The 18,757-nt window shown below is 41.7% G+C and overlaps 2 long non-coding RNA genes and 1 other non-coding gene across 4 annotated transcripts in view; 2 read left to right on the forward strand and 1 right to left on the reverse strand.

Annotated features, from left to right (window-relative positions):
• Window positions 1–14,399, forward strand: part of LOC106506610 — a 381,893-nt gene extending 367,494 nt beyond the window's left edge. Inside the window, exon 8 of the long non-coding RNA XR_001302031.2 lies at window positions 13,648–14,399. This is a non-coding gene — a long non-coding RNA (uncharacterized LOC106506610). The remainder of the gene's footprint in view (window positions 1–13,647) is intronic.
• The window catches only part of LOC110257380, a 481,953-nt gene that overhangs the window by 33,619 nt on the left and 429,577 nt on the right, over window positions 1–18,757 (reverse strand). The gene's annotated exons all lie outside the window — the stretch shown is intronic.
• On the forward strand, window positions 12,638–12,708 carry TRNAC-ACA. The gene has a single exon. It is a non-coding gene; the product is annotated as a tRNA-Cys (tRNA).

An 18,757-nucleotide genomic window follows, 5' to 3' on the forward strand; every position in this document is an offset into this window, starting at 1 on the left:
ATTTGTACCACAGCTTGTGGCAATGCCAGATCCTTAACCCACTGAGCAAGGCCAGGGATCAAACCTGCATCCTCATGGATACTAGTCAGGTTCATTTCCACTGAGCCACAACAGGAACTCCTGTTTATATACAGGAGTTTTGATTGCAATAAGATGACCACTGATATCCCATTACATTTTGATAGGACAGGAAATTATTTTATACTTTTCTTCTATTCCTTACTGTATTTACTTCATTGCTTTATTAATATCTATGAAATGATTGATGCAAGGAAGAAAGAAAAGAATGAGGGAATGAAAAGACATGTTCATATCAAATAACATGTATAAAATCTAAAATAAGACTCAGTCAGACAGTAAATATTTTAGGCTCTGCAGTTCACACAGCTTCTGTTGCAACTACTCAACTCTGCCACTTCAGAGCAAAAACAACTACAGACAATGTGTAAATAAATGAGTGGGGGCTGTGTTCCAATAAAACTTTATTTACAAAAAACAGTCTGTGGGCTGAGTTCAGCCAAAGAGCTATGGTTTGCCAATCGCTGATCTAAAGCATCAAGGGCAATCTTTTCTTCTCAAGATAACGCATTAATGATTAACTTACAAGTACTTTAGTGATTTGCGAGTCTTCCTTAAAATGTCAGCTCAGAGGAAACATTTCTCACTCAAACCATCTACTGGGTGAGCCATCAACATACAGATGGTGCCAAGGACCAGCCAGACTTTTGTACTTCATCTCCTCATTGTCACTGAATTCCTACTGGCCTGGCTGCATTTTATGTGCTGTCCCCATTTCCGGGCTAAATTAGGGAAAGGGGGTAGATGGCATAAGAGGACATTACATGTGATTGCAGGCAGCCCAAATTGTCCACCAGTTAGTCACTTTGGATTTCCAGCGGGGTGAATGCAGCATTCATGAATGCCTAGAGACGGCCCGGGCAAGGTCCAGACAGTCTGCTGGCAGAAAGAAAGCCGAAAGCAAAGGGAAGCCTGTGTCGATTGTCTTCTGTAGTTAGGAGCCTGAGAAAGAGTAGCTATGAATCAGCCTGTCTGAGGCTCCGCTGCCTTTATTTGCAACAGTAAGGAAGATAATATTTTAAAAAGCCTTTAGAAATAAAATGAGTCTTAACCACTAGAGAGAAGAATCACAGTCTGCAGCTACATCGCCACGGGGCCTAATGGTGATTCACTGTAAAATTAGACCAATTAAGCAGCCTTCCCCAATTCTGGAGTCCTGAGAGAGTTAGATAAGATCATTGGTTCCCTTTGACTCATGGAATCCTAAAGTAAAAGGGATCTCAGAGATCTTCTGGTCACAGGGTCATGGAATGTTAAAAGCAAGGGACATCTCACTGGAGATCTGGTCAACCCTTTTATTGAGAGACGAGGAAGTTGAGTCCAGATGGGTAAGTGGTACCCAGTGATTCTTAGCCAGTGGGTGGTGTGGGGAGAACTTGAACCAGCACTCTTCATTCTGGGTTGATAGGTTGATTGGTTCATTCATTAATACAATCACTGGACTTTCACACTGTTTCTCAAAGTTATTTTATCAGAGAACCCTTTTTGGTTTTTCGCAAGGAACAGAGAAGAAGGGCACTCTCACAGCCTACTTCAGGAAGCACTGTGATTATTTCTTCACACCTTCAAGCCCTTTCAACACCCACTCTCCCCCAGGTTGTCCATCTAAAACCAATGAACTGTCCCAACAGGGTCCAATGCATCCTTATGCCCCATGGCTTGACTCTACACTTGCATGATAAGTACACTATTCTCGCCTAAATTTTAACTGTGGTGGCTTTGAGAGATTACGGGAGGAGCTAAGTGTCCCACCACTCCCAGTCACCCTCAGTGTATCTTCTCCAAAGGCAAAATAAAATATGACAACTCCTCATTCTTAGACTGATATTCACAGGCCTTGCTTTCTGTAGGAAATAACTTTGTAGGATTTAGGAAAGAAGAGCCAAGAAATGCAAGCTCTGAAAACCAAAGGAAGAGTCAGTAGGAAAGAGTTGGAGCATATATAAAAAAGAAAATTGCAAAGCATTAAAGATCTTCTACTGTCATAGTGACAAACTAACAAAATAAACAGTGGTGGCAGTATTTGCTCTTCTGAGACATTAGCAAGCATTTACAGTGATATAAATTTCACACTAAACAAAATACATGTATATCTATCTTTGATTTTTATGTGTGGGCAGCCTGACATCCTAGGGCATCCATGTGGCCACTGGGTATTTTCCTCCTATGGCTGATAGAGGTTGATTTAGAAAATATATGTTCTCAGAAGTTTCTACTTCTGGAGCACCATTCCTAAGCCCATGTTAACAAAAATAAATACCTCACTATAAAATGAATATGAATATATATATATATATATACACACACACACACACATCCCATATATATACATAAGTATAATATGTATATTATATTCCTGTTGGTGAGAATGGTAAAGGATGAAAAAGGAGAGAGACTGAGATACCCCACACTAGTAAGACAGAGATAAACAAGAGAATTTTCAATTGGTCTTTCTACCAACACATGGAAGGTCGGTTTATTGATAGGTCTGTCACTAGGAGAAGAGAGTATATCTTTAATGTTTGGGGATTTTCTTTTTATGGCACTAACTTTTTCCCTATTGACCCAGTGCTTTCCTTTTCAGAGCAAACATTTTTTTACTCTTTTTTTGTTTGTTTGTTTTGTTTGCTTTTTAGGGCCATACCCTCGGCATATGGAAGTTCCCAGGCTAGGGGTCGAATTGGAGCTGCAACCGCAGGCCTACACCATGGCCACAGCAACACCAGATCCAAGCCTCGTCCGTGACCTACAGCTCATGGCAACACCAGATCCTTAACCCACAGAGTGAGGCCAGGGATTCAACCTGCAACGTCATGGTTCCTAGTGAGATTCGTTTCTGCTGCACCACCATGGGAACTCCTGACTCTTTTTTCTTAAATTCTATAAATAGAAATTGAGGGTGAATGGTAAGTGCCCAGAAATGAAATAGGTGAAGAGAAACTCATGAGATGTGTCTTTCCTTTATATATGAACAATTCAAACACCTTGATTCTTTGTTTTTAAGGATGTCCATACTCCTTGTTTTAGAATATAATGTCAAGGTTTTTTAAAACAGTTGCTTTCTTTCAAACATTTTAAGTCATTTCTTTGGTGGATGTGAAAAATGCAACCGACTACATGAGGACACTGGAATATCTGTTTGTAGCATTATTGCCAAAATAATGCCTGAAAATTGTGATTCATTACTCCCTGAGACTGGGAGCACTAGTTTTCTGTTGTTGCTATGCATTTGTGTGTTGATGCATTGTGTGTGTATGTGTGTTTTTCTAGCCTTTTTTTTTTTTTTTTTTTTTTTTTTTTTTTTGTCTTTTTAGGGCCACACCCAGGGCTTATGGAAGTTCCCAGGCTGGGGGTCAAATCGGAGCTGTAGGTCCCAGCCTGCACCACAGCACAGCAATGCCAGATCCAAACCATGTCTGTGACCTACACCACAGCCCACCACAATGCCAGATCCTTAAACCACTGAGCAAGGCCAGGGATCAAACCTGCGTCTTCACAGGTACTAGTTGGGTTTGTTACTGCTGAGCCACGGTGGGAACGCCTGTTTTCCTAGCTTTTTCATCTAGAAATTTTATTTCCTTTTATCGTCCAGGGCAGGGGGACATCATCATTAGAGATTCCAATGATTCCAATGAGACAAATCCATATCAGGATCAACAAAGCAGCAGCAGTGACCTCATTTCTTGTCGCAGGAGACAAATTCCATGCCGTTTCCTAATACTTCTGGGTCACAGAACCATGACTTGTTTTTCCACTTGACTGTTTTTCCTGTCAGGTCCAGGTCAGGCAGGGACCCTCCTGTGCTCTGTATATGGATAAATGAGGCCCGTCTCACTGCCCTGGACTCATGTCCAGCTTTTCTTTCACCCAGAGTCTCTTTCTTTCCCTCTTTTGCTACAAGAAACCTATTGATGCTGCTCTTAGGAAATACTATGACATCTGAGAACTGACAATACCAGGAACTTTGTCTAGCTCCTTTTACTATGGCTCTGATTTGGGCAGAGGGGAGAGTTAGCCTCTCTGAACTTTCAAAAGAGGTAAAGCAAAACCACTGAGTGAGCCTTTAAAGAGGACAGGAGGGTTTCATCCACATATATTACTATCTACTTTGATTGTAATCCCACAACTTGTTATTTGTAATATATGCCCCTGTGTGACATGGGAAACAGCCACTAAAAATAATTTGGCTCCAGGAGTTCCCTGTCGGTTCAACAGGTTAAGGATATGGTGTTGTCACTGCTATGGCTCAGGTCGCTGCTGTGGCGTGGATTCAATCACTGGCCCAGAACTTCCATATGCCAGAAGCTTGGCAGAAAAAAAAAAAAAAAAAAAAAAAAAAAAAAAAAGTCTGCTTCTTGCTGGGGTCTGTGAATTTAAATGATAAGAATGTGTTCGTTCATTTTTGGCAACAACTAACAATGGAGGGCCTGGGTGCTGGGCACAGTGTATAGTGATTGGTTCTGCCTGCAAATGAGCAGGATGCCGTCAGCCTGGGAAACTGGGAAAAAATTCCAATAATTCTGGAATCACAGTGAGCTGAGTTCACATCCCCTAGCTCTGCCATTACTTCGTGTGGAACCATAAGCAATGGACTTAACTTTGATGGATCTTCACTTCCTCACAGAGAACATAAAGAAAAGAGTTCCTACCTCACAGGGGTAGAGCGAAATTATTTATTTATTTATTTATTTGTCTTTTGTCTTTTGTCTTTTGTCTTTTTAGGGCCGCTTCCGCAGCATATGGAGGTTCCCAGGCTAGGGGTCAAATTGGAGCTATTACTGCCGGCCTACACTACAGCCACAGCAACACCAGATCCAAGCCACATCTACAATCTACACCACAGCTCACAGCACAACTGATCCTTAACCCACTGAGCAAGGCCAGGGATCGAACCCACAACCTCATGGTTCCTAGTCAGATTCATTTCCACTGTGCCACTACGGGAACTCCTGGAGCAAAATTTAAATGGCGTACTCTATGTAGAGGGTCTTAAACAAACTAGGAACTCAACAAAAGTGAGTTTCTTTTGCCTCAACATGGTTAATCTTTTTATCCCCTGATATCCCTCCATCTCTCACCTTATTTTGGTCAATAACAGCCATGTGGAGAGAATCAAGTCTCTTAGAAGCAAGACCCACCAGCCTTTACCTGCCCACAGACATTTATTTCATTGCCTTAAAAGGAGCCCTGTGCTGCACAAAAAAAAGAATGGGAAACTGCTTCAGATCAGGAGGAATTTACTGCTTTCTGCTCCCTGTAATTTAAAGGGTTAATTTGCTTTCATGTTGCTCCTACTGAGAATCACTGTTATTATGGGATGCAGGTTCCCACAAAAATAGAGATGCTTTTTTTTTTTTTTTTCCAGAGCACAAACTGGCCAGACCATAGTTAATTTCCATGAGAGTCAAAAGAGCAAGACTCTGGGCCAGTCTTTGAATATTCACTTGGGACACTTTAGGTCCCAGAGACAGTGCTTAAAAGGCAGGAATCCCATACCTTGAATTCACTTTCCCATGAAAGGCTTGCAGAAGTGACTGCAGGAAACCAAAAGCAATTTACCTTCACTCTCAACAACCCTCCCCTCCTTCTCCAACCTCCTCTGTCCCACTCCAGCCCACTACCTGAAAAATTCTAGCCCTGGAAAGGAACTTTCTTTAACTCTTTGTTACTCAGAGTGAAGGTCATGGACCATAGCTTTGGCCTCACTGGCGAGCCTGTGAAGAATGCAGTCTGGTCTCACCCCTGAAGTACAGAATCAGAGTCTGCATTTTCCTAAGATTCTCAAGGATTCTGGAGCTCCCTGGAGATGCAGGAGCAGGCCTATAACTGGCATCCATGTGGTAGGGCCACATAAAGCTCTGTTTGTTCATCGTGGAAATGCTGATTGTGCCCTATTGGTTGTCTTTTATCTCAATTTTTCTGATGTAAAAAAATATTTAGAACAAAAGAATGCCATAACATGGAACATTTAGAGGTTTTTAGAGCTGTGCATTGTTTATCACAGGTTTTCGGTTACATTCAGGCTCACTGGAAACCTGCTTGTATGGGCAGTGGCATTTTTGACTTGAAAATGTCATCTCTATTGGGGATTGTGTCACTCTTACTCATGATTAACATGGACCAGTTTTGGAAACCAAACTTTGCTTTTGTTTTTATGCAGCAGTGGTTTTATATAGGCCTCTGGGTAAAGCAGATACCGTGGGGCTGACCTAAACTATATCAAGAAAACCAAAGGGTGAAAACAAAATCCAAATAAAATTTAAACACAGTCCAGTGTTAGGGATATTTTGGACAACTTCAAAGATTTTGTATCATTAAAAAAAAAAAAAAATTGGCCTCACCCATGGTAGGCATAAGTTTCCAGGCTAGGGATTGAACCCGCACCAAAGCAGTGACTCCACCAGATCCTTAACCCGCTAGGGCACCAGGGAATCTCTCATTTTATTTTTTAATTTGTTTTTTTGTTGTTGTTTTCCAAACTATGCTCAGGATGAGGATTAATAAAATATTGTTGAGCATGCAAAATATGCAGTTAATGTTAAGTGTAATTATATCATGAGATATAATTATATCATGAAGTCATGGAATTCTGACTCATTTGTAAACATAATTTATTAGCAAACTGTTGAATATTAGCCATATGCAAATTTCATGACAAGGGCTCTGGAGTAATATGAAATAAAGACATTTTGATGTCATAAGCTTCCTGTGACTGGAGGGGATGAAGGTGTTTATAGCTCATTACTGGCTACCTGAGAGAGACAGGGGCAGCCCCTCAATAGTGATGCAGGGTAAAGGGAGGGACCCCCAAGTCGGAGCCCTGGATTCTGGTCAGGATCAGCAGAAAAACCCTCATCCCTGAAGGTGTCACCAAAGGGAGTTAGTAACCCAAACCTCAGCTTATTGTCCAAGCCGCTCTTACCTTCTTGAGCTTACACACCATAAACCCTCCATGTTTTGTCATTAGGAAAAAGGTAAAGAACAGAGCCTTCTGGGGAGTCTGGGGGCAACAGCCTTGCACTCGTGGAAAATGGGGGATGAGCATTGGCAGACTTGGGCTGAGACCCCCTGACAGGCGCATCCTTCACACTATGGTATAATGCAGAGCCTGGTATGCTTTGAAGGCCTTGCACGGCGGTGGCCTTGACATATCTCAGTGGACACCGATGTTTATCACGGATCCATAACAAACTATTTTGCCAACAGAGTAAAAAGGTGGGGGGGGGCAGGGTAGAGAAGTGGGTAACTGATAACAGTCTGCATTTAGACAAGGCTTCGGGAGATCAATATAAGCATACTTCAGGGCCTCCTCTGGCTGCCAGCCTGCTGTGTGGGGACTTTCAGGGGTCCACAGTGGGGGACCGAAACCACAGGTCACATTTCTGTGTTGTTAAAGAAAGCTCGCACAGATGCAAAACAAACTTGCAAGGCTCAAAGACCTTCCTATCAGTTTGTGCCCGCATAAACAATTGTCCAAGCTCACAGAGCTGTATGCCTTAGATCTGTAAGTTTCACCTCATAGAGATTCTAGGGCAATACAAATAAATGAATGAACTAAGAAGCTTAACTAGATGAGTGGGGGGATGGGGGTTATGGGGACATGCTTGACCTGCCTTTGATAATTATTAGAACTGAATGATAGTGAGTCCATGGGAGTCCCTTTACCATCCATTCTTTAAAACAAAACAGCAAGGAGGTGGTTATTTTAAGTCAGAATACTAGTGTAACTTTATGGGGTGGGGGGCATTGCTTGGAGGTGGTATGGGAGAGCTGGCAGTGTCTGTTTCTTGACCTGGGGCACTGGTTCCATGGGTGTTGGCTCTGTGAGAACTCAGTGAGCTACGTATTATTGTTTTCTGTGTGTTACGTATCACAGTAAAGGTTTTTAAACTTTTGTACCAAGAAAGACACCATAAAATACAGAGAGAAATACATGCATAGAAATGAACTACAGGGTCATATCTCACGTGAATTCCTAGGTGCTGTTCTGTGAGTAAATTAGAGTTCACAAGAAAGAGATGGACATAACCCACCCCCCTACTCGCCACCACCTACCCCAGCTCAGTGCTTTTGATTGTTGCAGAGAAAATAAAGCAGTTCACAAGAAAAAGATGGACATAACCCCACCCCCTCAACACCTACCCCACCTCAGTGCTGTTGATTGTTGCAAAGAGAACAAAGACGTTCAGCAGCCACCCAGAAAGAGGAGAGAGCATCTTGGGATGTTTCATAGTCTAGACTCCTCTCATCACATGGTTTTCATCTCCTTCCTTGGACATAGGAGCCAACAAGCATTTTCTCACTTGAACTGAAACAGGTCAGCATACCTCAGGGCCTTTGCCCTTGCTGTGGCCTTTTTCTGAAGCTTGGCTCCCACTGAAAACTGGATAGCTTATGACTTCAGGATCTGACTCAAATCATACTTGCTCAGTGCTTAAATCCAAAACTGCCACCATATCTTTCTTGATGTTCCTTAACTCCTTTCTTTGTTTTGATCTTCTTCTTAACACTTGTAAATTAAATTATATTTGATTTTCTCTCTCTCCCATTAGAACGTCAGCTGCACAAGAGCAGGGCTTTTTGTCAGTTTTGTTCACTGCACTTAATATAGTGCCTGGCACATAATAGGTGCTTGTTAAATAGTTGCTGAGGAGTTCCCACTGTGGTGCAGTGGGTTAAGAATCCAACTACTGTGGCCTGAGTCTCTGCAGAGGTGCAGGTTTGATCCCTGGCCTGACCTAAGAGGTTAAAGGATCCCATGTTGCTGAAGCTGAGGCTGAGATTCAGTCCCTGGCCTTGGAACTTCCATAGGCCACAGGTGAAGCCATTAAAAAAATAATAATACATAAATAAATAGTTGCTGAATTAATTGAATCATTAAAAGGGGAGAGGTCAAAGTAGAAATCTCTTAAAAAAGCAGTCTTTGGTATAATGAATTCATTGTTTACAAATGGCCTTGTGGCTAAAGAATCTATTTTATCTTATTCCACAATACTTTTTACTGTTCATTCTGTAACAGCTACAGGTAGTACACATTTTGAATATTATAAGTTATGGAGCCCAACCTGAGGCCCTTATTTTATATCACGGATTTAATCAGGACTCACATTCTGAATTCCAAACCTCACCGTGTAAACCAGCCTTTGAAATAGAACTTAATGTATTAGAATTGGACCTTGAGTCACCCCCAGGCCAAGCTGTGTATTCCACAGACACTCCCCAAATTTCTCTTACAGCAATCATTACACCAGTTAAAAGACATATTTTTCAGCTGATATCCTGCTGTTGTTATGAAGGGAATTGATTCTAATTGCCAGTTTCCTGCATTTTTCTTAAACATTTAGCCTTTGCAAGGGAAAAGGAAAAAAAAAAAAAAAAAAAAAAACCTCACGATGAAAATTCCACACGTTACTAGGATTACTTCATAAACAGCACATTCTTGACTCTGGAATTCCCCCCAGACTCTGAACTGAGCTTACCCATACAGAAAAAAACTGAATTCATTTGGAAATGGGAGGAAAGCGGGGCAAAATGTTATCTTGGAGCTATGACATTTGGCTTCCAGTGGCCACACAAAATGGACACACATCAAATGTCAGGCAGGCTGATAAGGGACAGGAAGTAACCCTGTCAACACAACCAGCCCAACCTTCCCTGGCGGCAAAACCCTGGATGCAGCAATGCCTGGGCTCTAACTGCCCATCACCCAGGGCATGAGCAAAGCTGCGCCTGCAGGTAAGAACGCAGGACCGAGGTGCTTGAGGACCCGCGGGACAACTCAGAGAAAATCAGACTGAAGTGGGACTAACAGGGAGGGCCCCCGGCGTATTTATCCATTGTTGGGTGATGAGCAAGGCACAAAAAAATAGATCCCGGTTCCCAGTCCTCTCTGGCTCCGTTATCAGGAAAACAGGACAATATAATACAGAAATAAAATCCAGAAACTTCCTCTTTGCCATCATTTTGAATCTGTCCTGGCACAGATGTGCACTGACATCAGCTCCCAGCGGGTCCAATATGAAATTTATCTTCATGGAAATGTGACCCTTGGCTGCCAGGAGACTTAAAAAAAAAAAAAATAGAGCCAACAATGGGGCAAATAAAGATAAAGAAGTTTGTGCAGGACAAATGCTGCATTTCCTACACGCAGCTTTATAACTGCCCTGTCCCTGGAATGAATAGAAAACAAATGGATACAGTCGGCTGTCGGGAACCTCCGCTCGCTGTGTTATCTGCACACTGCTCACGGTGATAAAGTAGATAATCTCTTTGCAGGGATTGGAACAGGATGACTAATTGATATGGCTATGAAAAAACGGCGTGTGATACTTCCAAGGCGCGCGGGCAGAGACTGTGGTCAAATGTTCTATGAAACTAAAGTTTTGCGTGTACAAGACCTCATTTTGTTTTCACACTAGAGCCTCCTCGGCTTTAGGGTTCAGGAAATGATTGTGTGCGCCCATGTACTGCGTGTGCGTGTGTATGAGTGATCGAAGATTTTGCAAGTGTTAGGCATACTGTTTTACTTAGCTGTGCTTTTGAAACACAAGTTAGATTTTAATTAAATCACATATGTTTTGAACCCAACGTTGTAGGTATACTTGACTTTGACTGTCTTTAGATTATGGTTTAATAACTTTGGTCTTATTTTGCCCCAGTGCCTGTTTGGATTTTTCTTATTAATGTCTTGCATTTATACAGCTGTTTTCAAAGTAGCTGTGAAGTGTTTTTAAAATGTCTTCCCAAAGGGAAGAAATTGAGTATAAGCAATAGAGAAAAAGAAGTGGAAAAAAAAAAAAAAAAGACAAACATTCTTCTATAGGGTTCTGTCAATGTATTTCAGATACACCAGGAAATCAGCTAAGCTAAGCAAACACAGACATTTTATGTGGCAAGAACAAAGTAATAGCCTTTTTACTTCAATAAATCACTGTCATAATTGTCCTAAAGCAATTTGTTTTGAGGACTAGACTTTGGGAAATCCTCCTTCCCAAAATATCCCCTTTATCTGGCTTTTCCTGATAGCAGAAATTCCACTGTTTGAGAGGGCTGCTGTAAAGCCAGGGGTGCAGATCTCTGAGACAGGAGGGGCCCCTGAAATATTTACACTTCAGGGTGAGGTGTTTAATCAAATGTGATAACTAACCGGGATGTGTTTTTCTTGTGAAGCCACTGATTTCCAAGAGGGAAGGGTATCAAGATAGTGGTGGGACGTCCTCTGATGGTGAGGGTGGAAGGTGTTACAGACGAAAGTCAACATCCACTGAACATGCTGAGGGGGTGTCTGTTTTAGTCCCTGGGTCTGTGCGGCTAAACATCTGCCTGTGAGGCTCAGCAGAGAAGCTGGCACAAAAGAGTCATGGGATGGAGCTGCTTTTCCCAGTTACCTGAGCTTCCTCTTCAGCCTAGAATTAACTTCTTTCTTCCTTTCCTTCTTTCCTTCCATCCATTCTTTCTTTTTCTTTTTCTTTCTTCCTTCCTTTCTCTCTCTCTTTCTTTCCTTTTCTTTCTTTTTCTTTCTTAATTTTTGCTGTACAACAAAGCAACTCAGTCATACATGTACACACATCCATTCTCTTTCAGATTCTTTTCCCACCTAGACTATCACAGATAACCACCCTGGAATTTCTTAAGTGGACCCTGTTCAGTTATTAGAAAGATGTTCCCGATGAAATTGTTCTGGGCATATGAGCAAGACAGAGGCAGAAGAAATTGCTGTTCAAGCTTATCTAGTCGTCTGTGACTGGAATACTTAGAGCCCAGATAGAGCATGGCTCCCTGGGTGTTGGCAAAGTGTTCCCCAGCTCTGTACCTCTAAGTGGAAAGAAAGGGGTACATAGGAGTCATTTTGAGGAGTGGTCTCTGTCTCCTCCCACAGGCAATGGTGCCTCTTTCCAGTTCACTTGGCCCCTTCTTCCACCATATATGTGCCACTGCATGGCCAGGGAGGCAGAAGAGGGCAGGGTAACGCTGCAGTTGTCTGGAGGACAATCCATCAGGTTATGAGGATTTAGGAGCTCTGGGCTTGGCAGGGGCTGGGGGAGGGGGGTTGTCCTCTTTGAGTTTCTAGGAACCCATCTGGTGGGGAGATATTTAGACACCCCAGAATCTCAGCCAATCATGTTACCTTAGCAATCTGACTATGTCTCTGAGCCACATGTCTAATCACTTACACATTTTTGACTTCCTTTCTTTCACTGCTTTGACTCCAAAATAAAAATTAAGCTCACCCTACACCCACTTGTTCCTTCAAAGCACTTACCACAGTTTTCAATTATGTTTATTTGTGTGCCTGGCATACTGGACATGATCAAGGAATAACTGCTGAATTTTACATGTTCAGTGTTGTTGAAGACTAATTATTTCATTTTGTTCTTCAAAAATGTAAAACATGGCTCATCTACAAATACAGAATGAGTACTCGTCAAAGATTTCAACTCTTTTAGACCACAGAAAGCCAGCTCCAAAAAGAAACAGAGAATCAGAGTTTTTCATTTGATAAAGCTGGACGAAGAAGTCCAGGCTAGAAAAAAGCTAGTTAGCATGTCACAGGGCATGAGGTTCCATGGTGTAGTGGTTATCACATCTGCTACACTCAGAAGGTCCTGGGTTCAATTCCCAGTGGAAGCATTCAGACTGAATTCTAACAGTCACCTTAGGGGTTATTTTTCTCCACCAGGCAGAAGAGTGTTGCATCTTCTCCTGGATGAAAATCAACATTGTCTCTCTTCTCTGCTCTGATGAGAGGAAAGATCATGTTTTTTATTTTACTCCAATTAATTAATTTTACAAAGAAACTTTATGCCTTATATATAAATGGGAACCAGTATTACTTTCCATCAAGCCAAGGTAACACCCTGAAGCTGGCACAACAGGACAGTGATACATTCAAAAGAAAGATGCAAAAAAAGCATGAAGTTTTCTTCGATGTAGGTAAAGATACAGTTCTCTAGGTGCAGCTTTGTGGAGGAGACGCAGAGAGCTGCCCTCATGGAGGGGCACACTTCCTGGCCTTTAGATGCACGTCAATGAGAATGTCTGCTTCCTGGGACACTGGCTAAAGCCCAGGGCCTTTTCCCCATTGGACCACGCTCTGATTAAACCAAGGTTTTGCTTGAAAAGTCCCTTCTGGCAGATAGCACAAAGCCATTACAGTGAATACTGTTATCTGCCAAAGGCCCTCAATCCGGAGCCTGCTCTCTCTTGGTTAAAAAGCGAGATGTAAGCTATCATACATTGAATGGAAAACAGCAAGTTCCTACTGTATAGCACAGGAAACTGTATTCAATATCCCATGATAAACCATAAAGGAAAAGTATATTTTAAAAAAGAATATAAAAAAGGGAGATTAGAAAGTGTGAGACAGGTGTTGCAGACACTCTAGCACCACAGTGAGACTTGTGTTTTGACATTAACAGGGTGACCTATCCTAGACGAAAAGTGAGTAACTTTCTCACTAAGTGACTTTCGTTTTCTTTAATAGCACACTTGTTCCACACATTGGGAAACTCAGGGTTCCAGATGATGGCTTAGACCCTCTCCTGAGCTAACATTCTTGTTCTTATTTAGGAAGAGCATGGAGAGATGAGACTTCAGTGAGCTTCTATTCCAAGACTTTGGGGAAAAAGTTCAGATGGGTGACACAGAGACAGAGACGAGGACTCACGGCTCCAATCTAACCATGGCACACGCTGCGTTCTCCTTCTGGATTGATGGGTATGGTCAGAGCAAGACTACACATGGTAATGGGACTGATGGCTTCGGAGCATGCTCCAGGAATCCCTATATACAGCATTGAAATAGCTGTGGGAAGAGGAAGCCTAGGCTCTAGTGCCACAGCTGCTAGGATTTTACTTCCTACCCCTACCCCTTACTCTCTGTATAATCTTGTGTAGCTAATTTAACCTCTTTGAACATCAGTCTCCTCCTCTGTAAAATGGGAATAGATTAAAGCTTCTCTCACTGAGCTATTGCATAGATTAAATGGGTAAACAAAGAGCAATCAGCAGAGTGCCTGGCATGTGGTCAGGCCTGTACAGAGACAAGATGCTGTTGATACTAGTCTGCCCGCCTCTCATGTGGATCTATTTCTCCTTCCATTTTTATCCCACAGCTCTTCCTCTTGGTTTTGGAAAACAGCATTTATACAGTACTTGAGACCACATTCTTCTCCATGTGTTGGCAGAGAAGCCTGGCCCATAGAAAAATCTCCAGCTTGCTTGCAGACCAAAATCCAAATGGATTGTGGGGCTTTTTGTTGTTGTTGTTGTTTTGGGGGGGTGCACTTGCGGCATATGTAGGTTCCCAGGCTAGAGGTTGAATCGGAGCTACAGAGCTGTAGAGAGCTATAGCTGCCAGCCACAGCCACAGCAATGCAGGATCCGAGCCACATCTGCGACCTACACCGCAGCTCAGAGCAACACCGGTTCCTTAACCTACTGATCAAGGGCAGGGATCAAACCCACTACCTCATGGTTACTACTCAGATTCATTTCTGCTACACCACAACAGGAACTCCCCTCCCCCCCCTTTTTTAGGAAAAGATAAATGTTAAAGTGAAGCACCCCAACCAACATTTTTCCCTGTAGGACAAAATGATGGCAAATGAGCAAGAATTCAGGAGCAGAGCAAAATGGAGAAACTGGCTGAAGACAGAGCAGGAAAGTTAAAGAGGTATAAAGATGGACTGAGAGCTTTTAAGTGAATCAAAAAAAATAAAGGGAATTTAAAGGTTGTTCTTGGGTGCTCCCTGGTGGCCTAGAGGTTAGGGATCTGGCATTGTCACTGCTGTGGCTCAAGTCACTGCTATGATGGGGGTTCAATCCCTGACTTGGGAATTTCCAAATGCGACAGGTGTGGCCAAAAAATATTTTAATGAAAGTTGTCTTTGAATTAAACAGAAATACTTTGGGAATCACTCATGCCTGATTGCTTAGCAGGAAAGCCCCAGATTCCCCAACCAGGCAAATGTTCTCAATGTCCTCACGGCAGAATTAGATAGTTTGGATAGTCATGATGGACTCCACTCTTTTCTTTAGCATTTTTAAAAAATTTTTTAAAAGTATAGTTGATTTACAATGTTGTGCCAATTTCTTCTATACAGCAAAGTGAGCAAGTCATACATATATGTGTATATATATATATATATATATACACACACATATATGTATGACTTTTCCTCTTATTACCTTCCATCATGTTCTATCCCAAAAGACTGGATAGAGTCCCTAGTGCTACACAGTAGGATCTCATTGCTTATCCATCCCACTCCTGGGCATTTGGACAAAACTCTGATGGATTCTTCTGATTTTTAAATCCCATTTTGAAGGAGTGAATTCAGACAAATTGGATGTAAACAGAGGGGATTTCTCCATTTCAAAAATTTATTTCCCAAGAACATTCATGGTATGATTGCTATGTGCTAAACCCTATAGTAGAAGCTTCCCTCAAAATGTTTATAATTGCATGAGTAAAAAGCAGAACACATGAACAAATAATAGGAATGTGAAACACCATGACAGAGTTGAACACAGGATGCTGTGGTCCATCTGTTATCAGACTATGGCCGTGGAGAAAGGGAAGTGGCCAGATCACAGGAAGAAAAATTGTGACACTTGGTAGGCTGGTCCAATGCCACTTTGTTCAGTTCTGATTGTGCTATGTTAAGAGGGACACCCAAGGAAGAGAAGATGATGGTCATGGTAAAAAAAAAAATAAAAAAAATAAAAATAAAAGTGGGCCCTGGTGGAATGGATCCTTGAAATCAGTGGGGTATCATGGAGAAAATCATGGCGAGAAGGCAGTTCTTTCTTTCTTTCCTTTTTTTTTTTTTTTTTTCCTCTGTCTTTTTGTCCTTTTAGGGCCATACCTACGGCATATGGAGATTCCCAGGACAGGGGTCCAATCAGAGCTATAGCTGCCAGCTTACACCAGAGCCATAGTATCTGTGATCTGCACCACAGTTCACAGCAACACTGGATCCTTAACCCACTGAGTGAGGCCAGGGATCGAACCCGAGTCCTCATGGATGCTAGTCAGGTTCGCCAACTGCTGAGCCATGACAGGAATTCCCGGCAATTCTTTTTCTAATGTTTGTCTGGGTTGACTGGCTGGAAATAATGAGGAAGAAGCTCTGAGCACATGATGAGAGTTTAATAATAAATCCTGTGCATTACTGAGTAGAATAGGCTACATTTTGAGGTAGTGAGCTCCCAACCACTGAAGGTATTCAAGTAATTTTTGGATAACACCTAGAATGACTGCTCATCAAGTGATCCCTACATGGGGAACCCTTGAGAGTTTTTTCTTACTCTATTTGGTGAATAGTAGAAAAACTAAAACAGAATTAAAATGGAATGATTTGTTTTCAAAAAAAGGTTAGGAGCCCATCTCTTCTACAAAATGAAGCACACAGATATCATTTTTTCCACTATCAGCCCAACAGACTTAGACCCCAATTTTTGCCCAGCTCCTTACTAGGTGGGGTATCATTTCGTGTATGTCCTCAATCCCCCTAAATTTAAATTATAGCTCCCTTGGTTTAGCCCCTCATAGCATCCTTTTCCTTTTCTTCCTTTTCCCTTCAATTTGTAATCTGATTTCTCCCACTTACTGAAAACTTCCAAAAGGTATGAAACACTCTGAGTTGTTCACCACTGAGTACCTACCACCCAGTGCCCATGACAGTAAGAACTACATTGAAGGTTTGCATATAGTTGTTGAAATGAATTGAAAATACATAGTCCCTATTTTTTGGCTCCAAGTTTTCCTACAAAATGGAGAAAAAATTGTCTGCCCTCAGAGTGTTGGTTTTTTTTTAAGATTATGTGTGTGTATATACAATCAGCATATGTAAGATATGAGAACATGTCTAAATGTGTATGGTACATATTTATGTATATATCTGAATTTCAATGAGATTCTCCTATGTAACACCGGGAACTATGTCTAGTCACTTATGATGGAGCATGATAATGTGAAACAAAAGAAGTGTATACATGTATGTGTAACTGGGTCACCATGCTGTACAGTAGAAAAAAATGTATTGGGGAAATAACAATTGATTATAATGTTAAAAAATTAAAATTAAAAAAAAGAAAGTGAAAAATGAAGGAAACTTCCTACACTGTTGGTGGGAATGTCAGTTAGTGAAACCGCTATGGAAAACAGTATGGCGATTCCTCCAAAAACTAAAAATGAAATCACCATATAATCCAGCAATCCCAGTCCTGGGCATATACCCGGACAAAACAAAGATTCAAAGAGATACATGCACCCCTATGTTTATTACTGCACTATTCACAATAACCAAGACTTGGATACAACCTAAATGCCTATCAACAGATGAATGGATTAAGAAGATATGGTAATGGAATACTACTCAGCCATAAAAAGAACAAAATCATTCCATTTACAGCAACACAGATGCAACTAGAGATTATTCTACTAAATGAAGTAAGTCAGAAAGAGAAAGATAAATACGAAATGATATCACTTAACATGTGGAATCTAAAATATGGCACAAATGAACCTATCTACAGAATAGAAACAGACACACAGACAAGGAGCACAGACTTGTGGTTGCCAAGGGGTAGGCGGTAGGAGTTTGGGGTTAGTAGATGCAAACTATTACATTTAGAATGGATAAGTAATAAGTTCCTGCTGTACAGCACAGGGAACTATATCCAGTCTCCCGGGATAAATCTTAATGAAAAGGAATATATATATAAAAAGAATATATATATATGTGTATAACTAATCTACTTTGTTGTACAACATAAATGAGCACATTGTAAATCAACCATACTTTAGTTAAAAAAATAAGAATAAAGTGTAAAGCAATATGAAAGTTATCATTGGTTTATTATTACGGTTTCTCCATATTGAGGGTGTAGCTTGTGTTAGAGAATTGTGGGCTCCTAGAAGTGAAGATGTAAACACTTGCCCCAACATTCAAGGCTCCATAAATCCAGCTGGGACTCCAAAATATGTAGCAACAGGTACTACTACCAGATGCAGAGATTCATTTATTTACTTAGCAGTGCATGCGAGGGGGATACAGAGGCAGATTCTACATGGCACCTTCCTTTACACAGAGCAGGGTCTACACAGGGTCTGGTACACAGATGGGAAAAGGCAGTGAGATGAGAATAAGAAAGAAGAGAGCAAAGTAGAGTGAAGACTAATTCCAGATGGTTTGAATCTATCAAGTGAAACTGGAATAGAAACCCTGGGCAGGACTTTCCACTGTGACAAAATAGGATGAGTGGTATTTCTGGAGCCCTGAGACACGGGTTCAATCCCCAGCCCTGCACAGTGCTTTGAGGATCTGGTGTGGCTACATCTATGGGCATAAGTTGCAATTGCAGCTCAGATCTGATCCCTGGCCTGGGAACTCCATATGCTGCAGGGAGGCCAAGAAAGAAAAAGAAGAAGAAAGAAAGAAACCTCAATCAGTGACTTATAGGGCTGAAATTCAGAATCGATGTCTACGATATTGGCATTTCCATACCAGATGAACACAGGCATTGCCCCATACCTCGCCCCAGCATTCTCTCTCTTGTCAACCTGGTCCCTCCTGTTGTGGAGCCGTTCCCACAAACCACCCGGAAAGGGGTTCATCACTGGAGCTGCAGGGGTCCTTCATGACCAGGCTGGTGCATCAAGCCTAACTGGTCTT

Source organism: Sus scrofa, chromosome 17 (genome assembly GCF_000003025.6).
Source record: "Sus scrofa isolate TJ Tabasco breed Duroc chromosome 17, Sscrofa11.1, whole genome shotgun sequence".
NCBI classification, from domain to species: Eukaryota; Metazoa; Chordata; class Mammalia; order Artiodactyla; family Suidae; genus Sus; species Sus scrofa.